Source organism: Solea solea, chromosome 11 (assembly GCF_958295425.1).
Source record: "Solea solea chromosome 11, fSolSol10.1, whole genome shotgun sequence".
Classification (NCBI taxonomy): Eukaryota; Metazoa; Chordata; class Actinopteri; order Pleuronectiformes; family Soleidae; genus Solea; species Solea solea.
In genome coordinates, this window is record NC_081144.1 from 20,030,094 (window position 1) to 20,055,603 (window position 25,510).

Consider the following 25,510-nt stretch of genomic DNA (forward strand, 5'->3'; position numbering starts at 1 on the left):
TCAAAGCTGTTGCCTGGGGTTGATGCTGAAAGTTGTTTAATATCAAAATTGTAAATATGGGGCCAAACCCACATAAAGACAAACAACAAACGACCAAATAAAAGGTTACACACTGTTCACTGCCTCTGTCTGACAGCTTTCATCTAACAACCTGTTTAACAGCCATTGGTGACGTTAAATAAAAATAAAAATGTAAATGAAATGGCAAAAGAACGTTTCCACGCCCTGCGCTCATCCCCGGGTCAGGCAATTTGTTAAGTGTTGTGAGGCCAGGATTTTATTTGAAAGGGCGATAGAAATACAAATTGATTGTCTCATTAGTAAAAGTCGAATGATGGTGACAAAGCAATGAGTAACGCTTATTTACTCTGAGAAGCACCTGGAGAATTGCAGAAGCACAGACCAGAGGACAAACACTCAGTCGAGACAAGCATTTGAAAATGAATCTGTGTGGCAGCGATGTGCATGCATTTCAATAATTGACAAGTAAATCCATCCATGGCTTTATCCTCCACATAAAAGAGCCAATCACAGCAGACACAAGTGAAAGGCGGGGTCACACCCTGGACAGGTCAAACAGTCCTTTGCAGGGCAAACATACAGAGACAAACAACCATTCACTCTCACACTCGTGGGCAATTTAGAGTGTCCAAGTGTGGGAGGAAACCAGAGTCCAGGAGAAAACCCATGCACACATGGGGAAAACATGCAAACTCCATGCAGAATGTGCTGCAACAACAACAGTGATAGCCACTACACTGTAATGTGGTGACAAGAAAATCCACATTTAAGCACTATATCAAGGTTGGACTGAGGGTTTTTGCTATGAATTATGAATTACAGTGGAAAGTAACAACAACTGAATCCCTGAAATTGAAATGTTTCCTCAGGTTTAGGACTTTCCTTCTCACACTTGTCATTCCGTTTGAGGCCATCTGCACAAAGATGACAGATTTGTATTAAAACAGTGCCATTAGATCGAGGTGGGACACTTACCCTTTTGTGATGAATGAAAAGAGCCAACAATCAATGAAAATCATTAGTGATCTGACTGTCACGAGAAAGCTGTCGAGTGTGAGGACAAAAACTGATGGACGGTATGCATTTTGGTAATGGCATGGTGAGCTCCCGTGTTTCACCAGTGAGCACAAAGGCATGCATGTACAACTAAACTACTCCTCCAGCCTTTTCACCCTTTCATAAGAACAAATTCCACAAATGCCCTGCAAACTGATTGCACCTTTAAATGTATAAATAGAGCAAATGACCCTCCTGCACATGCTGTCTCCCAGATTAAATACAAAGCCCTAATGTGCTGGAGATGACTTTCAACGTTTACAGCTGAGAGGCCGAAATGACCTTGACACCAGCTGTGTTTACAGGGATGATCTGGTGGTCTCCATGTAAGGATTTTATTTATCTACAGTGTTATTAGTTATAGCCATCAATGTCCACCAAGAGCAGACATGGGTGACCTTCCCTCCTCTCTCTGTGACACAAACAAAGACATGTGGGTCCATAATGACCACGAGTTTAGGAATTAACGACTGTGTAAATAAAATTGGTGAATTTAGATTCATTACACGCTGCGTTTCACACAATGTCGGTATATTGGTTATATTGGTTCATAAATATGTGTGTACGTCCAAATACAATAAATATTTTTGTGACTAAACAGTGAGTAATGTGACCTGACTCCGGTGTGTATATATATATATATATATATATAGATAGATATATATGTACATATTTTTAGTAGGTCCATATACCATATATTGTTTCCTGCAAGAGAATAATACCTTGGATAAAACATAATTGAGTACACACAGCTCATCATTAATCATCAGACAAATATTGATCTCAGTTCCCTCGAGGATTCTGCTCTAAGTAAACCTAGTCATCCATTTATCACACTGGAGGAAGGTTATAACAATTTTATTGACACATAACCTGACTTGAGTAATTAGCCTGATCAGCAAAGTCACAACAGTTTATTCTCGCACGTGAAGACAAAGCAGAAAGTAAACAGCAGTAAATCTGCAAACCATCTAATAATATAAACATAATGTTTTGAATCATGATATTTAATGTGGCACTATTAAGAATTACAAAGATGTTAAAACAAGACACCTTGTGTGAATTTTGCAGTTTTTCCATTGATGTTATGTTTTTTTTTATTATCCTCAGAAACAACAAAAGCATAACTGCATCTTTGTGAGAATTAATTTAAGAGACAGTTCAGCCAAAGAAGCCGAAATAGCCAAATGACTCACAGAGCACTGTTATTATTTGCCCAAACTATTTTATGTTTTGTTTTGTGAGGATGTTTTGTGTCCAAGGACATGAATTCAAAGTATTACATCTCCTGCCAAAATCACTTTAAAAAGGAATAATCAAATACAGAGTTATCAGACTGGCGGCTGGTGCTGTAGCCTGTGGAGAGATAGGTATGTTAATCTTAAATATATAAAAACATTGTTATCAAATTATAATATTGTGTTTTTGCTGATCAGTTAATACTTGCTCAATACTCCCTAATATTTCTGTTAAAAAACCAAACAAACCCAAAATGTCTCCAGAACATGTATTCCCTCACCTGGCCACCAGATGGACTCAGATGATCCTGAGCCTGTCTCACCCACACCAGCACACCTGTGCCTCTTTACCTCAATTAGGCTCTGTGGTATAAATGGCAGCCACTCACCACCACCTGTAATCAGACAGTGGATTTAAACACCTGCAGCGGCCATCCACAGTTGTTTACTTGTTTGGATTTAGCACTACCTTCATTCTGACAATGTAAGTCTGCCTTTCTCTTTGATTTGTACCTGCTCTGCCAGTGTCAGCGTCAGAGAATATACTAAATGAGCCATAAAACTGACGTGTATCACTACTTCTACTGTATAAACCAGGTCATGTGATCAGAGTGGAGCTGAGGAATTTTGACCTTGGTGCATAGAAAATGAAAGAAATGACTAAATAAATAAATGAACCTTATCTCTCGCTCCATCTTAATCTAATTCCACTATACCAGTGGGTGAAGTATATGTGAGGAAGAGGAGGATGATGAGAGAGCAAGTGCTCTTATTGGGAATAAATCTGCCTCCTGTGAAAGGTCCGTAGCTGGCTTTGCTCGGTCTATTGACACCACTGTATTTTAACGTTGGTGATAATGATATTACTTCGAGAGCTCAATGTTTTCTCAGGTGGTACTTGGTATGAAAAGTTTGAGAACCAATGATTTATTAATACGAGCTTTAAAAATCTCTAAATACACACCCATACAAAACTAAAATGATTGGCACAATTGACGCATTTCTGTGAATGCATTCAGGCAAAAAATAATGATGATAAATAAATAAAATATGAAAGCTCTCTTGAGTCTGACTGTAAAACTTGAGATTTCTTATACTCGTGTGAGACAAAGCAGCATGCGTCACTGTTTCATAAAGCCGTGGAAACAAAAAACCAAAAACTGACGTATATACTGAAGTATGTGGTCTCACTGACAGGATTTCTGTGATATTTTGTCATCTTAACACGTCTGTAATGCTGTTCGTAAACCCAACAAAGCCTCTGTGAGATCAGTCTTACTGGAGGGACAAACAGACGTGAAGGTTGGCAGAAAGTGAAGGTTGGTCCTTGATTTGCCTGCTGCAGATTTGTTGTGAATACGCAGTAATGACAAAGACGCCTTTGCTTTTCAGCTGGGAAGTGAAATGGATTTACAACAGATTTGCAAATCTGAAGGAGCTATGATGTTAGATAATGGTTTATATTTAATGCATTCCTTTTATGCCACCGCGGCTTCAGGATTTCAAGGAAAAATGTGCTTTCAACTTGAACGTGAAATGGAAAGTGCATGTTTGATATGTTTAATGGTCAGGCTGAACAACTGTCAAAGGCGGTCATTAGAGGGAATTTTCAAAACTGTAAACGACAAATTGACGTTGACAGATCATGAGTTAATTGCTTAGTGATGAATTAGTGATGACACTAAATGAGTTTCTCATGTTTATCATCAGACTGATTAGTTCATTTCAAAAAGGCAGACGGTTTATCCTGAAAATTTAGGACACAGAATTATTTAAATATAAATGAATATGGACAATGCAATCTTTGAAAGTTGACTGTAAAAAAACCAAAAACACTAGTTCTATTACTACAGTACTATAATACTGCTGCGGTAATTATTCGGATAGTGTAAGAACTACACTTCCTTTTTTTTAGCAAAGCATTTACATCAACAGAGCTATAACTGGATTCAGCGAAACAATGGAAGGAGTTGCTGAGTCAATTAGGGTCACTGTGTGTGGCTCAATAAATCCTTCTCAGCAAAATGAACAAAACATAATTGAACTCAAAGTGGACAACAAGATAATGCTGGTAAAGCAGAAAGGAGCAAAGTTTTTAGCTGGTTCGGTGGAACATTAATTAACACTCTTTAAGTTATTCTTGAGCACACATCCTTGCTCTGCAGCTGGAGGGGGGAAAGTGGGCACGTTCAGCCTCACGGAGATAAAATGGCCGTAGTATGAGGATGACCTTCATGACTGTCCGACCTACACGGGCGAATAGAATTCATCATGATCCACAGATTGCCCAACCAGTCATACTGATGCTGCTGCAGCATGACACAAACCGTTTTTGACAGACACATTACACCTGCTCAACACGTCCAAGTCATCAGAATGTAAATATTTTCAGAACCTCAATTTATTAGGTCGCCCTGCAGTATATCACATTCATGACAGTTCATGGTAAAACTGTTTAGATTTACCTTTTAGAGCCTGCACTGTTTCACATTATAGGGACATGTGTCTGTTACTGTGTCCACGCCATCTGAATGTGTGGTTATATGCTCCATAACAGAAACATCTCTCAACACCCAGAGTGCAATGAATAATGCAGCAGCTACAAACTACATCCTTCAAAAAGATGATACACTTTAACTATATGCTCTTGAATAGTTTAAAGATTTGGAGAGATGGAACTCATAGTAGCATTTCATGCTGCTAAATCCACAACATTGTTAATGACGTCGAGTAGTTCCTTGACTAATTTAACAGCTAAAATCACGGACGCGTGCCTTCAGAGAGCAGAATCAGGAGAGGTGGTCAAATTTGAGTTTGAGTTGAGGTCATCATGAAGGGTTAGGTTACAATCAGGAGTGCAGAGGCTCCATTTTTGTGGAAATGGACAAAAAAAATTAACTTTTATGTGGGGAAAAACCAGAGATTGTAAATAAAAATGGACTTGGTCAAATATGTAAATGTCTGAAACCTGTATCCTCTTGCATTGTCATCAGGGGGCGACTCTAGTAGCTGCAAAGTCCAAAATGAACCTAACACTTATTTTATATTACATTATTCATGCCAGTTTCCTGAGGAGTTTATGGTTTGAATCTCTAATTTCAGGTCCTCTTAAATCCAGCATGATGTCCATTTTAGTGGTACTAATGTAGGTACTTGCTTGCAGTTTTTTCCCTTTAACATACCCTAAACTCCACGCTTTAAAACAGGAGCTAACAAACCATTAGTTGATGTAAAGGTGCATTATTAATCAGGAAGAACACATGGAGTGTACAAGTGAGCATCACAGGTTGATGATTACCAGGTGACAGAGAGTGACAGTTCCTCTTCATACTTGAATAGAAAATAATTAGGTAGTTTGATGTCTGCTGTTACATTGGCAACTTCCCAGATGCAATTAACAACTTGGCACAGGATAAACTGTGTGTGCATGTGTGTGGTGACCAAGCCTGATTCTTGTGATCAAGTTCTGCAGAGGCACGGTTGCTGTATATTGGATTGTCATGTGTTAAAACGAAAGTCCCCAGAGCCAGCGCGAGCTTTTTTGGTGGCATTGTTTGAATTGGGTGAGGTCTAAAGTGAGAGACACGAGCAGTGGCGTGGAAGTGGGGATTTCGTTCTTGAGTACCAACGTGTGGAAATGGGAAAGTTGAGGGTCAAAGGGAACCAATCATCCGTTTTAAAGAAAATAATCTGTGTGACACAAATGTGAGTGAAATAAGCTCAGGAGGGAAGACTCTGTCTCAGGTCTATGACATGGAGCTCATGTTGGAGAGAATGTCAAGGGGGGGAAAAAAAAAGCAAAATTCAAGGTTTTGAAACGACTCAATCATGCAGTAAGGATGAAAGTGTGTGAAGAGTGAGCCTGTGGAGGATTGCACCCTGGAAGAAGGTCACAAAGAAGCTGGTGTGGGTGGGAGCAGACAGAACGTGAGGTGGATTGTCGATGCAGGGCAACACAGTCAAGGGACATAAATTGTGGTGGCATTGACTGAGGTGAACATCCTGTTGAGATGACAACACGCGCACACACACACACACACAAAAAATTAACAAAGTAATGAGAGTATATTGTCTGTTTGTGGTGAACACACATGAACTGCACAGACTGTATTTATCAAATGTGACCTGAGATACTGTACACATGTATTTTTAATTGCTTTACAATCACGTTTGTAACTACATATTAAGCTATAGATCAGTAAAACGTAGTAGTAGAAGTCTTTCCACATTAGTATTCTGTTAAACAAATGTCTTGCTTTAGCTACATAAGAGTGTGTTCATATGCATATGGTGGAGATATCGATATAACAGACCATATTCATGTCAGATTATGTCAGAGAAACACACGTTAGAATAATGTCCATGGTAAGCATACGACATGCACAATGAGCAGTTCTCTCTTGTGTACTTTCTAATAATGTTTATGTTGATTTAAAAAAAAAAAAACTACTTGCAACCTTCAACCAGTGAGTGTCTAGAAAACACGAGCCAGAAAAATACATTTAAATGACCATTGTGAATTATTGATACCAAATAACTAATACTCTCTTAAGGTCTAGACATAACAGTAACTTAAGGCTCTTTGCTAATTGTCATGTCTGGGTTGGAAATGATTTACCACACAGAAACCAAACAAGATGTACTCTAATCTCTGAAGCATTAGTTATTTGGGAAATAGTTTGTGAAATAAGAATATTGAGGAGCCGTATAATGAGAGCAACTCTTTCTGGCACATACTTAAGTCTAGTCCCACATACAGATGGACAGTTTGGCCTGATTTTCAGGCTCAAATGAAAACTTTTTAGTACCTGAAACAACAAAGGTAAGGTGTATACGTCTATTATTAAAACATCAGTTAAGTACGACCCAACACATTCCCACATGACCCCACATTCTAGCTGGCAGATTAAAGGCAGTGGTGTGAAGTGAGATGGGTTCCCCCAGGAAGTCTTGTCACGCTCCGCAACGCAATTATCGCTCATCAATCTTTAATATTTCATCCATCTAATCTATGTCCACCAACAGGGTGGTATTCAGCTTGCAATTATTGTCACAGCTGGTGTCCAAAATGGAGGAATCAGATCATCTGCTCCAAAAATGACTGAGATCAAAAAAATGAAATGAAACAACGAATGTATTCTGATCCGTTTTTCTTCTTCATACGGAAAGGATAGGATAGAAGATGCTCTTGGAAGAGCTGGCTTTTTAAGAGCCTCTTGAAGACAGACAGGGACGCCCCTGTTCTGGTAGCCCTTGGTAGGTCATCCACCAGCGTGGAAAGGCAGGAAGTCTGGAAGCTACAGGAAAGGTCTTTGATGAGTGTCTGCTAGTTTAGTCTAGCTAAAATCTGCTGGGGCGGTACCCGATTAGAAACACCTGAAACCCATCAGTGTATTAGACGCAACACATTTTAAAACCACAATGAACTGGTTTCTTTCACTGAGGAGTAAATCATAATCTTAAATCATCTGAAATTGTATAATTACTGATCTTGACTAACCTTGATAACCTTTTTTTTTGCCCCATAGCTCCACCCTGCTCGTCCTGCAGCCGCTGTAATTATGTGTCATGCACCTACCTCAGCTGTAGCTACTTGTGTTTTATTTTTGCTCCTAGAGATAGTTAACAGTCGGCGACGACAGAATGAAACCACGTGAAGAAAGGTTGAGTGATCTTTGACCTTTTCAGTGTGGATACAAACATCTATCTTCTCCACTGGTGTAAAAACCTTTTCCCGGGCTTTGCCCCGGCTGCAGTGGTCTCTTCCCATAATTGAGAGGAGACGAGAACACATGCTTGATTACCTCTCTGGCAATATACGGAATGCACAACGCAGATGGATGATATATGACACCCGCGTCTTGTGTTGCAGTGGTGCTAAATGACAATCAACAAGTGATGCTTTACGCTAAACTATAAATTAAATGGTGGGATGGAGGCATCTTGGTTGGGAACACCGCGATGAAGTAGCATAAATCTGACTCTACTTACATTTATTAGGAAGCACTTGCATTAGTGCAGCAGGCAAAATGACATGAACCCTTGTCTCTTACCTACAAACCCACCTGCACAATTTAAATGCATTTAAATGCATTGCATAGTGTCCCTGTTTACTGTTTAGCCATGTGTTGACGTCTTTACTCTTACGCTATTGTTGGAGCAAAAGGGGACAATATTATTTTTCTTTCCTTGCTGTATTCTACAAGATATTTCCCAATGTTCTGTTTACCTTCAACATTACTGTCATTATTAAGTCTTATTTAAAACTCAAAAGATTAAAACTTTAATCCTTTGAACCAGAATGTAAGACTGGTTTTGTCGTCCCACTGGGGGAATAAGACAATTGTTAAACAGTTGGCACTTCAGTTGGAACGTCTTCCATTAAATTAAAAGTGCCACTGGATAATAGCCTGAAGGCATGAGTGCATGCCCAAGTCTTGTCAAATGAATTAAGGGCTTTAGTTAAACAGCACTCAGGATTAGCTTCACTATGCAGGAACTTTGCATGACTAAAAACAGACCGATTGTCAGAAGCCAATTGCCTTATCTTTTCTGCATGAGCAAAGAAGCCAGGACGGATTGGAAATGTTGTATTCACATGTGATTTGGTCATTTGTCACTCCATGAAGTTTCGGTTTCTCAGGAGAACAAAAAGTCACATCTATCTGCTGAGAATATGTAGAGGTATTGACAGGAACCCAATCCCCACTGGACCTCACATGGTGACCTTAACATCAGAGGAATGGCATTAGTCTGTCAGGCTGCACTTAAGTATTCCCCATTTAATTAAAGCTATCAAAAACACAGACCTCTTTAAACCAGGCGACCATTAGGCATTAGTGAGAGACTCAGTGGGCAACAATAGGAAAAGAGAACAAGATGATTAAAAGAGAATTAATGCTGATTTTGTTGTCCTCTGCAATCCAATAACTGTGATGCCTGTCCCAGAAAAAAAAACAATTTTCTTTTTCATTTTCATCTGTTAGGGCCAATTGAAAGACCACATCACCAGAGCAAATGAATTATGCTTCGATGTGTAATTTATCAACAGCCACAAAGACAAGAATTTATTACAAAATGGTCTGAAGAGATAATGCTTAAAGTGTATGGTCTGTCATTCAGAGCTGCAGCCTGGCTGTTTATAATATGAATTCAGGTTCACATTTGCATGACTTCCTAGGTTGTTGTGTAATGTCAAGAGAGAAAGTGCCTTCATATTCTGCTTATGCCTTTCATGCAGTTGGGTGTGTTGTGTATGAAAGTACTTTTACAAAGTTTCCTTTATTTGGTTGTTGTAAATAAGCCCTGATGTTTTACAAAATAATCATCATAAAAGCACAATAACCATAATAACCATAATGATACTCACCCATAACACATGCTGTGTGCTCGTTACTTAACTTGGCTTGGTACCACATGGCAGATTTAGACTTTGCCTTTTCTTATTAATCATTGTCTGAGGTAAAATGATGGAAAACAGAAAGCTTGGCTGAGAAAAGCAAAGAAAAGTACAACAAAGTGCAATAATGAATGAGTGACAGAAATTACCCAGAAGTATTTACATAGAAAACTTCTAAATTCTTTGCAAAGGAGCTTCAGTACTTCTTATTTAATCTCTCTAGCATAGGGTGCACTGGGTCTATGAATAGGATTGAAAGCTCATTTGGCTTTTCCTCCTGCACTGAAACAGCAGCTTAGGCAAAGGTTTGTTTGGATTTAACTACTGAAATTGCACATCAGCCAAAAGACACTGCTTATCGCTAACTGTGTGAGGTCATTTTTTGTTTAAATCCATGCTAGAAAAGTCAAACTGTCAATTAAATGCTTTATTGTGCAATCTGTTTCAACCTGGCAGCTCTTAATGGATTTATGATTTGTGATGCTGCTTATTAAAAATGTGCTTATTCATTTTTTAATACCAACTTCCTTCTTTCTAGACACAACTCTTGACAATAACCTCTCTTTAAGATGCAGACTACCCCACACAGTGGTTGTTTTGAATGTACAGTTTACGCCAAACTGTTTAGTTCAGTTTTGGCATTCTAACAAAGTTCCCCATAGCTATACTTGAATGGAGGTGAGCCGTTATTGTATTGTGTATTGTAAATATTATTGTATTATTACAGGAGTTCCTGCTTTCTTATTTCAGATAAGAATTAGCACGAATTTCTAGTTGACAGTATCATCATTACAACATCAACGGTGTGTTTCTCTTGACAACATGTTCATTTAGGGCTGTGATTGTGTGGTTTTGCGTGACTGAACTGACATGATTGCATCAAAGTTCACCCAAAGCCTTCGTCCTCAGCTTTAATTCAAAAAGCTTCACAGTGGGGTTTTTAGGTGGAAGAATAGTGGAGATATTTATTCAGCCAGCGTTGGTATCTTATTTATGCTGTTATGTTGTTTATGCATTCTGTGAATGTTTAAAAACTAGGACAATAACAATAACATGAAAAACAGTCCTCACAATTAGGTTCTGGAACTGTCAGCAATCCACTTTAGATTGTCTGGAACAGTCGAAGGTTTCAAGCGAGAGCCTACACTGAAGGAAATGTGCTTCAATCATACATGGTACAGCAATGAATACATCTGACAGAGAAATGACAATATTGAGCTGGCAAAATTTAATTAAACATTTTCTTAACTTTGACTGCAGTTTACTTTCCATCATACTAATGAAAAGATGACCACACAGTGGACCATGTACTCAGTTGTAGGATTGTTAAAAACCAGGTCACGCAAACACATTCAGCTACACACTCCCCTGACCCTCCTTAAAGTGAGGAGACGACAGCAGGTTTGATTTGGGGAGACAGGCTCGGATGGATAGTGACCCAAAGAGGGACAGTAGTGAAAGGAATAGTGACAGGAAGTAAAAGTTAGGACAAGTGTGGGTGGAAGGTTTTCCGAGCCAGCATACTGAGTGTTTGTTGCAAAGGTTTTTTGTTGAAGAAGTAATGTGTGGGAGTGTAAGAGCCTGTTTCTGAATAGGCTCGTCTAGTCAGTAAACTGTGGCCAAGGTCTCTGTCTTACAGGTATTTTACTCAGAATAAAACTATTTGGACTATTCACTTTAAATGAGTTACAGCTTTTTAGATGTCTAAAGCAAGAGAAAGTGGAATATTTCCTTTGGTAAGAAATATTAAGGATATTCAGCTTTTTAAGAGAACCAAGATGCTTTAAATGATGACGGAGCCTTGTATATTCTTTGCCAAACGTCTGACACCGTCTTCTACTGATGACTACAATGAAAATGGAAGTTGTGTACAACAAGCTCGCTGGCTGTTTGTTGACACCCTGAAAAGCTGCACTGCTCAAATGACTTTCGTGTCAATCTCTGAGGGGCAATCCTGCCTGGAGCCAGACAGGCCTCTACCTCCTCCAGTATCACAGAAGACAGGGAAATGAGATGGGCTCCATTATGTTTATTGTTGCTCCAGCTGGTGGGCACATAATCCTTGAGCTACATGGTCTGGTAATAAGAGCAGTACTGAATATTATTTGTTAGTTTCTGTGGAGCAGCGGTGTAGGCTGTGATGGTGCAACAACATATTACTGTTGTATCAATGTGGTGCCTTGTTACTCTTACCTCCATATCTTACCTCCATATATGCTATAGTCACAATAGTCTGTTATATATAGTCTGTTTACAGATCGTAAAAAATGACTTGCCTTCAATCTGAGAACAACAAAAGGCACATTTCATAAAATAAACATAAAAAATGGGTAAATACACGAAATAAGTGTGCAGTTATTAATAATACATACTGTATAATTGGTCACCCAAATGTTGCCTGGTTTTACTACCAGAACCATCACTAATTTACAAAAGTGTTGTCATGTGATATTGAAGAAAACCTGAAAGTAACAACACCATAAACTCCTTGGGAAAATGTTATAAATCAATTAGTAAGCTTAACTTTCCCATAGACTTCCAACCAGTGGAGTAGCTACAGCTACTTCTGCCCACTTTTCAAACTAGAGGTTCAATTTTATATACAATCTATGCGAGATACATGTTCATGGGGAGGGTCTGCCATATTTAGTACCATCTCAGACCCTCACTTTTACCCAGGGAGTAGAAGTGAGTTATAAAACCCTCCAGAGTTGCATTACTGACATAAAGACAATGCCTGTGGATTGCGTCTTATGAAACACAACATGCTTGTTTTAATGTTGTTTTCAGTTTCCACTACTGCAAACAATCATTTACTTATTATTCCTCAGACTAAATGAGAAAATGGTGGACATGTTCCTTTGATTGTAAAGTGAATAGACAGCTTCTACAAACATTGCTAACAGCACACCTGTCACCTCCTCATGGCGTTAGTGAACCCAGAAATGCTGCAGCTACACATTATTTTCATATAGATACAGACAGCATAAGACTCACATGTTAGTTAGATGTCAACATTAATGCACAGTTGTGTTTTGCTTAGTTGTTTTAAGATTCAAAGCCACATGTCTGTTTTTGTTTTTTTTCTATACCTGACCACATTAGGTGCAGCAATTGCATTTCACAAATGGAGGCTGCTGTTGGAAAGGAAGAGGGCAAAATACATTCAGTGGTGTACACAGGAGCAGGGCGGAGGTTGTTTACCAATCTAGTGAAAGTGGGTTGCAGAGGCTAAACTGGAACATCCACATGCGGTTCCTAATGTCTCTTGGGATCAGAGACTCCACATAAAGACCTGTCAAAGGAGCCACAGCAAGAGAGATTCTGGTTCAAAGGAAAGGACAGGACTTGGAAAATATGGCTGCAGGAAACAGAGGAGTGAGCTACACCACTCTGAGATTGTCGGAGATAAAAGGGGTGAAACGGTGAAGGGTGTTTCTCGACTGATCCTGCAGAAATAACAATGGTGTGCCAGGAAAGTAATGGCTTCATTTGAGCGGATGTCTAATGCCACATTATTTTTTTCCCCAGTACAACAAGACCATCATCATGATGGATTTCCAACATGTCAGAGAATCGATAAACTAAATTAAACATCTTTCTTGACATTATTAGGAAAAGTAACAGAAACCTGAGCAATAAATGATTAAAATAGTCACAACAGCCTTGAACAAATCAGCTCCCCAAAACGTGATTATTCATTTCTGCCAGTGCAGCTTTTTTTATGTAGCTGAGATCCTTGTGCAATATTAAGCACCTAGCATGGAAGTCAATGGCAAAATGAGCCTGATTCTCCTAAATAAATACATTTGAATTGTAATCTCCACAAAACGACAAACAAAACAGTTTTTTCATTTGGTAGAAATGTGTTGAGTGAGTCTATAACATAATTATTTGAATTTATATTAATGAGCAGACGCTACAGTCGCAGTGATATTTAACAAGAGGGAGAATAAATGAATGAATCATAAGAAAACGTGGCCATTGTGTATGCTTAATGGCAGCTTTCTTATAGCAAATTGAGCACATGGATGCTTTTAGAATAGTGAAATGTTACCTGCACTGATCATGTCATTGATGGATCACCAATTGTTAGAAATAAAGAGTCACACATGACTTCACCAGTCAACTCACATGGGATGGACAAGGAGGGATCAAGGGCTTTGAGTCATAGTAGTGACCCAGGCACACTGTGCGCTGTCAAGTTGACTCGTGATGGATGAGGGAGCGTATGTTGTAACTGATCTGAGATGCAGACGTGAACGCTCAGAATATGTGTGGGCTGCTCACTGCCGCCAAGACAAATGACTTTTAATATGCATTGGAGATTTACCCTAATTCACTTGACATTTTAGAGACATCTTGTTAATTCCACCTCCGTATCCTATGAATTACATTTCCATGCAGCAATTGTGTGAGAGCAATTTTCACTGGTGTTCAGTTCAAATGTAGGGAGAAGTGTCATTTTCATATAGTGTAGCTTAAAGCAATACTTCACCGATTTGCATTTAGCTTTGTATTACTAGAATAGGGGTAGTATTTTTGAAAAATTGTGCTTCCCAACCTCAGTTGAGAAATATCTTCATTCTTTTCTTTGTTACGTGCCCACCAGTGACACTTGGTCCTGTTAGCGTAACTGTTAGCAAAGATGGCGGACACTGTTTACATCTCTCCCCCCCCCCCCCCCCCCCCATAGGGGGACGGGACCTCATTTCCAGAATGTAAACATTGTCCGCCATCTTTGCTAAAAGTTATGCTAACAGGACCAAGTGTCACTGGCGGGCACATAACAAAATAAATCCTTTAAGTATGAATATTAATTTTATTTGTATCAATTTCAAATGGGCCCAATGTTCAAAATCATTGTTTTGGTTATTTTCATATGAACCATATTCCATTAATATTCCTCTACAGTTCACATGTAAACTCACTTTTTCAATTCCTTTGCACACTGAAAGATGGAATTGACAAATATGTTGCCAAATATTACTGTTATAATAATTGTTTTTAAATAGTGGGCAACATTTCAGTTCATCCTCTTATGTGTGGCTCTGGGAATTTTGCAAGCACAAACCACCTAAATGTCTAAAATTGTAGCTTCTTACGCATACTTTCTAGAACACGCATGAAGAATTTTATCCATGACCCTTATATGTCTGAGAAAATATTTCTGTGTTTGTGATGAATCTATAGGCCCAATATTCCTTTATGATCTCAATTTTTCCACAATTGGACATTTGGTGTCCTTCATGTTTCACAGAATATTTAATGTTGACTGATTTATTGTTTGTAATTAGTGTGTATGTTTATATAATTTGCACCAGATGTTGTTTTAATGATTGCATTCATCCAGCCTGGCATTGCAAAAGTAATTTGGATCCTCTTAGTTTGTTGACCAAGGGACACTAAATGAGCTGTTGTTTGTCCAATCAGATGTTTTAAAGTATAATTTACTACTTTTGAAAAGATTTTGGTTAGAATAATGTAAGATTGTGGGCCGTTTTTGATGGCAGACTTGGAAGACAATTCTTGCCTCAAGTACAATATGTTTTGTATCTCAAAGCAATGATATACTTACACACAATGTTAAATGTTATACATTGGACCTTTGAACAGATCTCTTCACATCAGCAGCTGCCAACTTTGGTTTATTGTCACGCATGGTAACAAACCTACCTCATTTTATATAAATGGTTGTGACTGGACCAATCCATCAAAATGGGGAGGGAGGGGCAGATCCATTTTAGAGCAATTAAACATGACATGAGCTCTCTGATTGGTCTGAAACACGCCATTAGTTACTTTAAGTCCAGGTTGGTGGAGCTGGTGTCCTTTTGTGTTGTGCAAAAAGGACAAGAGGACTCAAATCTCACATGAATTATTTTCAATTAAAGGTAAACCTTTACAAATTAAAGTGCTGACAAAATAAAACATGTAAACACATAATGTATCAGTCAAAATGGGTCAAAGGTCACAAATTGTTTAACTTTCTTCTCAATTAGCACCAATTCATCTGTCCTCTTCATTCACTGCCAAAGTTTCCAGTGCATTAATTATATTTTTATATTTTATTTATATAAACCTTGATTTAAAATGTAGCAAAGTACAATACTTCTACTTAAATTAAAAGCACAAGTACAGAAAAAAAACTACTCAATTACAACAACGCAAGTAATTAATTACTTTCCACCTTTGCTGTTATGAAGTGGAATATACTTCTTCTTTGCTCATGATCCAACTTTGCTGTCTCTCAAATGTTTGCTTATCCAGTAAAATATTCCCCAGTTTGCTTGTGCCTGATAGTTTTAACATTCTGCAGCAGCTATATATGTTTGCCACTTATATATTGTGAGATATTAGAGTGGATTCCTACCAAAAATGGATGACGTATGATGGGGTTGTCTGACCTCAGCTACTGGTTCTATAGGAATTTTAACGCACTACCACTCAAGTGGAAATGTCTCAAATACAGTAAATTGGTAAAAAATAATATTTGTCCCCTCGGGGGGAAAACAAATAAATGTGTGCCCTTGCACTGTTTCCCTGAGGAGCCTCTTCAGCTGTTTCGTCTGCTATGTTGCTGACACACCAGGGACTTCACACCATACTCCCCCACAAACATACCAAGACTGTCCTCCAAAGACATCCTCCAGATATATCACATTCTGCAGCCACATCACTGAGATGATGCATGGAGCAGACATTTATCACTGCTTACTCACTGTTGATTTATGGCCACAATGTTGGCTAAAGTTGGGGTTTATTAGATTCTATACGGCAATAAAAAAACAAGCAAAGTATGCAAGATATTGCCACACCAAACATGTAAACAAGCGAAGCCACATAGTATTCTTCTCCTCTGCTGCTTTGGTTATTACCTCAGCTGGATTCCCCTTTGAAACTGCGGGGAGATTTTACATCAGCGCCCCTTCCCTTGTATATTATTTGAATGAGACTTGCTTTGGTATAATGACAGTAAGTGCTCGCTCTATACCTGACGTCTTTCTTTCTTATGGATGATGCCAATAAATCGAAACAGTATTTTTGCACATGTATAAAGTGCTTTGCACTGTTATTATGGTTCCACTTTCAATTAGGAAGAGCATTTTTCTGTCTTTATAAAAGCAAAGTAGGAGCTGCCCCTGTCAGGATTCAAGATTCATAACCTTGCAGAGACAAGTAGTCATCGCACGGTGTGAATCTAAAGTAAGAGGGCAGCTAAGAGTATTGACATCACTTTCTGTCTTTTGTAGCGATGGCAGGATCTGTGCACCACTTAATCCATTATTTCGTGATGTGGCTGCTGTGAAAAACTTTAATTTATCTTTTGTTCTTATTTTTATGAACTATTACTCTGGAAATACAGGAATACAGAACCTGCGATATTTTTTTTATTCATTTCTTTTTTTACTGGAGGAGTAAAAGTAAACAGTGGGGTTTTAGTTACAGACACACGTGCAGAATGAGGCAGCAGGATGCCTCCTCTGCTCAAGGGGTTAGAGTCAAATCAATATTGTAATGGGCAGCAGTCCTGTGCCATGGCTGATGAACAGGCACCTTTGGGATAACAGCAACAGTGGCACACTTACAGCTGCCTCATATTTCCCATTTGTAATTATGCTAGCTGTGCCTGAAGTGTCCCTGCACTCTCTCTATGATGCAAATGTGTGTCATAAAGCAAAGACAGATTATCTTCCCCTAAATAGCCATAATGACACATGTATCCTCAGGTAGAAGAAGCAATAAGAGAGGCGAAGTGGGATTGGCATGAGATGATGATGATGATGAATGTTACAAATTAACCCGTTAACGAGTCAACATATTAGGATCCTCAGCAATGGCATTATATTATTGTACAAACGTGGGAACTTAAGTTATTTTACACATGTTTGCATTTCAACTTATTTTAGCAGTTCATATAGGAAAAATATTTGGCCACACCAGTTGAATATTTAAATCGGGCTTTCGGGCTCGGCCTCTGATCTCCAATGAAGGGCAATGTTAAGGGTTCATCATACCAAGACATTTTGGTCAATGCTATGCTTCCAACGTTGTGAAAACAGCTTGCGGAAGACCCTTTTCTATTCCAACATGATTGTGCCCCAGTGCACAAAGCAAGGCCTATAAAGACATGGTTTGATGAGTTTGGTGTGAAAGAACTTGACTGACCCCAGAGAGCCCTGACCTCATCAACCCCATCAACCCCATCCAGCATCTCTGGGATGAACTGGAACAGAGATTGCGAACCAGGCCTTGTCATCCAATGTCAGTGCCTAACCTCATAAAGGCTCTACAGAATGAATGCCCATAAATTCAATAAAGCAACCCTCAGAAATCTTGAGAAATGGCTTCCAAGGAAGACTGAAAGTTGTTAGCTGCCAAAGAGGGATAACTCCATATTTAAGTATACTGCATATGTATTTGAATTACTGCTGTCAAGCGATTAAAAAATTCAGAGTTGTGATTAGTTATGATCTGTAATTAATGAATCTAATTAACTGCACTCGCGACTGGGTGCTTTGTACTGACGTGGTAGGCTAAACTTGAGCTGCTTCGGTGGTAAGCAAACTCCTTCTTACACAGAAGGTATATCACTTTACCTTTATTAATTGTGCCGTCTGGGTTTTTTTGAAATGTAAATATCTCGTTCATTAGGCCGAGAACTCTCACATGCTCCTCTCATCGCTCCTCACCCTGCCCTCCAAACACAATGACCACAATGATCCACTTCAGGGTGCGACTGACCATTGTTTTCCACCCCCAACTATTCAAGCACAAGAAGCCCAGCACATAAAATGCATTAAAAATTAGATTAACGCAGTTAAAAAACATAAAGCGCTAATTGTATTGCAATTAGTGTGATCATTTGACACCTCTAATTTGAATACGTCATTACAGTCCGGTAATGGTCAGGCGTCCGAATACTTTTGTCCATATAGTGTATGTATGTATGAGGAATACTGAGCCAGCAGGAAATCGTATTGCTCAAACTTGTGTGTATAGTAATTAAATTGATTGTATTTTTGGTGCATCCACTGTGTATGAACTGATTTTACTGCTGTGTCAGCTTAAACCTTAAGTGGTGGTTTAGTTAATAAAGTCCATTATTGATGGTGATTTCTACAAAACCACTGGTTGCAATTACAATAAGTTAAGGCAGCGCTGCTTTGTCAATATCTATTTTAATATGATGATTTTTCCCATTGCTTAAAAAAGGCCCACAATTTCCCATTAGGCTGCAGCAGATGTGCTCTATTGATTATTTTCTTTTTATAGTGTTTTTAGGTTTTTAGTTGCCATTAAATTGTTTGTTAGTGCGGATGCCATACCTGGGCCACAGCCTGTTCTTGGAGCTGAAGTCAGCAAAAAAGAAAAGAAAGGGAAGCTTAGGAGGAGCTTCTTCCCTGAGGCAGCCCAGGTTCTTGACAAGGATTCAGAGTGGTTACTAAGGCTTCAGCAGTGAGGCCAATTTTTGAAATGTGTCAGTGATGGAGCCTTTCTTAATAAAAGAAAACGTTTTCCTATGTATCTCGACATTATTATAGCACGTGTCTTTGGATGAGACCAAAACAACTTATGAATGATGAGAGAGGTTAGTTCGTCATTGTTGTTGGAATAACTGTGTTGTATAGAAGGCAAATGCCATTTAATACTTGTGAAGATTACTTGCAGTGTGTGTGTATTGGAAAAACTGCATTTCAGCTATGAAGCAAGTTAAATCCAGTGAAGACTGATCAGATCATTTCATGCAACAGAATAAAAGTAAAGTGTGTTATTTTTCCAAAAGCAATGGTAAGACGCATAGATCACAAAACCATCAATGTTCATCATCAAATCTCTATCATGTATAAATAATAGTGTTTCCATATTTTTCGACTGAATTTCAAATGTTTCTCCAAATTACAAAGCTAAATATAAAAAAAAATCTTTGAATATCCCGAGTGCAACATGTTTGATATCTTGTAATTATGTAGAATATTTGTTTTTGTGGCAATAAGGGAGGATTAAACACGTTTATTAGTTTTTATTTTTATTCATCTATCACTATTTGGCAAATAATAAGGTACAACTGTCTTTTTTTATGTGATAAATAAAACACATTTTCTCTCAACATGAAAACTCAAAATGAAGTGCCCCAACATTGACATTGTAACATAGCAATATGCTGCCACAAGAGTAGTGATCATCACTTTTACTAACTTGTGACATCAATGGACAACATTATAATGCAACTCCGATGGGTCTGTAATATCATGTCCGTGATTGATCTGTTAATGACTAACCGACAATGGGATACAACGCATGAAAGCATGACCACTGTTGTTCCTCGATATGGCGTCATTTAGTCTAATGGTAATGGTGCCTATTGATTTTCACTGCAGTCAAAAAGAGTATTGATCTCAAAGACCAACTAATGCCATCATGTGGCACCAGTCGATCTGAGAGAATGGCACTGAACTGCCATCACTACTGTTTATTAAGAAATTAACCTCATTCAAAGAAATCAACTGAGGTGCAGGTGTCCTAACGCTGTTGGTATCGGACCAATTACCATCTCAGCTTACCCTTGAGCTGCTGCAGGGTGGGTTTCATATTTGGCATCCAATGTCAATATTTGCCTTTGTGCACAGCATCAAGGACTGTTCCAGCTCATTCCTATACGCACCGCCTTTCACCTACACCAGTCTGACCTCTTTAGGTAGATTTGGTATTTCCTCAATCTTTCATTTTGGTAGGAGTTCTTAGTCTTGGGAGAATACTAGAATTCTCATGTCAGTAGCATTTCAGCCATATTAGATGGATTGCCATATTTGATGTATATGATATCAGACATAATTTAATTTCTCTATTTAATAGCCCATCAAAAAATACTCTTTAATGTCGAAGAAACCGCTGCCCCCATCACCAATGTCCAGATTGCGTGATACAGTGTCTTTCTTGGTCAACAAAGCTCAAACTCTCTTTGCATACAGAAATAAATCTATTAGACCTTTCACTTGTATTATTAATTACATTATTTAGGTTTGTTCTCTGATTATTATTATTGTTATTTGCCCTTCGCACTAATCTATTTTAACAATGTCTTCGTTAATTACTATGCACTTTTTTATAGTTAAATTATTCCTGCGTTGTTTTTGATATAAGAGCTGAAAGGGTTGGGTGGGGGTTCTCGGCCGGGTGGCTGGTTATCTGTTCTGCGTGTAATTATTCTTAAAATGTCAATTAAATATGCTCACAAAAAAAGCATCCATGCACTGCTTCCGGGAGCGAGTTCCAGCTATGCAATCTGATTTCATTCTAAAAGCAAACTAAAAGAGACTGCGTGTGCAAAGGCAGCTATTCTGCTTATTTTTTAAACCCTGAAAAGACCTGCTGTCTTTTTTTTATATACTGTATCTACCTGGCATTCACTGAAAAGTGCTCCTTTAAAGAATCAGTTGTGATGACTGACAGGTGGTCTTGGCAACACCTCTAAGCAAGGTGTTTATGCATGCATGGGATGAATCCCGGTTTCTGTGTGGGTTTGAGTGTGTGAGGGTGGATGCATGTTAGCATGAGCGTAACAAAGAAACCTGTGTGAATCACTGAGGTAAAAACATGGGTTATGGAGAGTGGAGCTGACCTGGTGATCTCAGATCCTGGGGCTGTTTCAGGGGAGCTTTCCTCACAGCAGACGCACAGCTTCAGTGGGAACACACTCTGGGATTTGAACAATATGCCTCAGTGGTTCTGGGGGAGTCCATCAATAAGGCTCTTGATCATGTGTATGATTCAGTCCTGTCGTGACTACCAACAGTTAAGTGATTAAAATGTTTTAGATTTTTATTCAGCCTGGACCTGGCACCTCGAGGGTGGCTTGAGGGGGCTTAAACCTGGTTTATGCTCATTGGCTTGACACTTCTAACAAAAGCTTTAAGAGCCGTGCCACATTTTAAATTTACGCTCTGCCAAAAGGTTTCAATTGTCTCTGTGTAAACACTCTCTGTGACCTCCAGTTGGCTCTCTCATTTCACACTAATGTCATCTTGTTTATTTGTCTTCATATCAGCACTTCTTTTTCTGAATATTGAGAAGACAATCAGAGTGCAAAAAATCACCATAGACCTTATTCAAAAGAAAATGAACATAGTCTTCTGGTCGCCCCATGAACCAAACCACATATATTGAATAGCCGCTTGGGGACAATTCCATTTGAATGGAAATGTATGGGAAAATTAGCCTACTTCTTATTCCGTGGTTTTAACAATTTATTGTTGGGTCTTTTAATACAATATGATGTAAATTTTGTAAATGATGATCCCATTTAGAGGAAAATGAAGGATAAAATACAACATGCATGAGGGGAAAAGATTGAGAGCTGATAGCATTCAATAGGAGTCTAGATGCAATATTAGTTTGCAGAATGTCAACATGGCTCTAGAGAAATCATGATTCTGTAGGCTTCAGAATACAAAAGTATTCACCTGGCTGCCACTTGTGTGACACTGAAGCAATCGAGAGCAACAGAGACACCGATAGTCCAGTGAAGGCAGCACTGAGGTCAAGATCGAAGGTGGAAACAGCACTAGCAGTGGAAGATAAAATGTCTTGAGAGAGTGAACAACCAATCACACTGCAGCAAGATATGATGGTGTCTCTAAACACAGTAACAGGGGCCCACATCATCTGAGTATAAATTAGGATTTCTATCACTGATTCTGACATGTACAACGATTGGAACAAAATTAAGACCCCGCATGATGTGCTAGTCCTCATGTGTTAAATATGTACCCTTTTGGAGCTAATGCATAGGTAAATTAAAAAACAACTACTTTCTAAAATGAATGCCACCTTTGGAATTTTAGACTTTCTGATCAGAGCTATCCTTTCTGATAGCTCTGATACACCTGTGTCTTTGTTTTAAAGTGCTTTACAAATAAAGTTGGATTGGATTAGATATTGATGCTAGCAGGTATGTGTGTGTACTTGTGAACCAATAGAACAGGGGGGGTGACTCCATGTTGACCAGGGGACATTTTTCATGCTTCAAATCAAGCTAAAATCATCTCTAAGATGCTCTGGTGATTTTTTTTAATTTTAATATTAAGCAAAGTGTGTGTGTTCGTGTGCATGTGCCATAGTATTTGACATACACTTTATTTGGACCTGAAAAGAGTATGCTATATCATGTCCAATTTAACTAACCAAGTTGTTATACTGACGCTTCTGTACGTGATCCACCAACACATTAAGAGGAATTATTAGTTATTGCAAGTCTTTTCTTTTTCAACTTTTGTTTCTTTTTGTTCTCCACTGGTCAAGTTACTCAGTGTTTCGACTGCACAGCAGCACCTCATGGTAGTGCAACATCTGTCCTGCCATTAGAATACACTGCACAGCTGTTTACATTGATCTATTATTAACGAAGATCGTTCGCTCGCTTGTGATTCACTCAGGCTTCTTCCAGTCTATGATGATGACTCCTGGTTAACACTGTTTCTGCTGCATATGTCAAGATAAGCGATGGAATAGCAGCGAAACCTTTTAACTTGCACACCAGTCATTTTGTCACTTGATGCCATTAAAGTGTAGTGGTTTTGCTTGTGATCATTCAAGTTCACATGAGAGAACAACTGCTCAGTGTGGGGAAAAACTGCAAAGGCGTAAGTTTAGTAGCGTAGACAGACATCGTCATTACCATTGTTTTGATCTTCCTTTTCTCTCATGCACGGTGTGTCTGCCCCCCGGTTGAGGCATGTGGAGTGCATTAAGTTTTAAAGTATCGCTGTTGTTGTTTTTCACATTGCCTGTAAATATATTCCAGGCTGACGTTCCAGTGTGCGTTGCTGCTCCCGGTGTATCATGTAAAAACAACTTGTTTTGACATGAATGTCCATTTGCTCCCCAGGCATACAATGTGCATGCAGAGTGTGCGTGCAGGCCCTTCAACGTCCACATAGTGGAACATTATTTTTGTCTTCACCCAAAATGGAACATGTGGATTTGAGCTTGAGGAAATGGTACAACCCATAACAAACCTGACAACAAAATAGTATTAAATATAAACGGCTGGGTTGTCACAGCAACACTCAGTGTGAGTCTTGAGGCACTATTTGCCTTGATGAAAGTGGGAAACTTTGGGAAAAGTAATATCACTGAAATCCACAATGTCACTGATAACACAATAAATCCAGGGTCTCTTCCAAGTCCCAAACTATGAATTTTTTTCGAATTGTGCAGTTTCAGTATGTGCTCCACACTAAATTGAATGCTACATTACTTTTCTATAAGCTAATGCATAATCAGTATTATAATAATGATGATGAATTATTAATAAGAATATCACTTTTATCACTTCTGTATTTTTATTCTTCCAGTCGTAAACAGCAAGCAGACCCTGTTGCACCTTAATATGGTAATAAGCTTAAACAAGTAATACATGTAAGAAACAAGGAAAGTTATAAACTGAACAAGACACAGCAAATTCATTGAGAATAAAAGACCAAAGGACGTGGGCACAGAAAAATAAAAACAATAAATAGAGTTAGATAAATACAAATGGGAAAACTATTTGTTTCAATAAAAAAGAAAGCCCAACACTTCGATAAGCACATAAATTGTCCGACTTCAGGATTGACAAACTGAACGACAGTGTCTGCATTTCACTTTAAAGCATTGTATTTCTTGTAAGGGCACATTGTGTTTTTACAGCTGTCATCTCTCACACTCATTCCCTCCTTCACATTTCCCCACGAGAACAAGGGGCTTGTAAACAAATGACAAGCAGCAGCACAGTCTTACCATTTGTAATTTAGGTTTGGCAGGGCATCAACTCATTCTGGCAAGGGTAAAGCCTAATTGGAGTTTAACACGTTTGGAGAGAAGAGGTCCATATTTGTTTGTTTTTTGCCGAGTCATATCAGTGGACCGAGTTGGGACACTGTATAAAACTATGGTATAGCCACTCACAAAAAAGAAACTGTAGTCCCTATACCAGAAATCAATACAGCAAAACAATGTAAGAAGTTTCTTCTGCGCTCTGGGAGAAAGTGTTTATCTGCTGAAGTCATTTAAGCAGCTGTACATACATGCCACTGTTCTCCCTCCAACCTGTGTACATCCCTACTGGGATGTAGGTTGAAATCAACTGATATAGTTCCAGTTTTTATCAGAATTGGAAAAATGTCTTCAAATACAACTATATAACCTATACATCCAAGACTGGACTAGTGTCATCGTGTTGATATGAGCAGGTATAACATCCTTGTAAATGCATATCTGAGATGTACATATCTTCTCTCACTGTATCAGGTTAAAACTGTGATGTATGTATGTTTATTAATCCTATTCCACTGCACTTTTAATGCCACTTTCCATAGTGAAAGGTTGGATTTTGTAAATTATATAATTATACTGATAGACTACTGTTTTTATCTTCTTATACATTTTACAGTTTATTATTTACCATTTTGTATTTGCATTTTAATTATGTGTCCATATTTTGCACTTGTTATTTGTCTACTTAATTATAATATAATATAATATCATATAAGTTGATATAAGATAATGTAGCGTTGCTGTAGCCTATCAGTGAAGGAGTTGATGGTGATATATAAACAGCTGAGATTGAGGGACACAAGAAATGTCTTGTTAACAGGACATTTCATGGACATTCATTGTTCGACTGTTTGTCCAACATCATGGTGGTGTACAGAGGGAAAATCTGTGCAAATAATTGTGCCAGTTGGTATTGTAAATTAAAAATATTTCTCTAAATAAGTGAAATTTATATACCTCTTAAAGGCACTAGAGGTAT

At 38.5% G+C, this 25,510-nt stretch overlaps 1 protein-coding gene across 1 annotated transcript in view; it reads left to right on the forward strand.

Annotated features, from left to right (window-relative positions):
• Positions 1-2,728: 2,728 nt before the first annotated feature.
• LOC131468043 (neuronal acetylcholine receptor subunit alpha-2-like) overlaps positions 2,729-25,510 on the forward strand; it is a 33,538-nt gene continuing 10,756 nt past the window's right edge. Inside the window, exon 1 of the mRNA XM_058641886.1 lies at positions 2,729-2,799. The gene's annotated coding sequence lies outside the window, so the exon portion shown is untranslated. The remainder of the gene's footprint in view (positions 2,800-25,510) is intronic.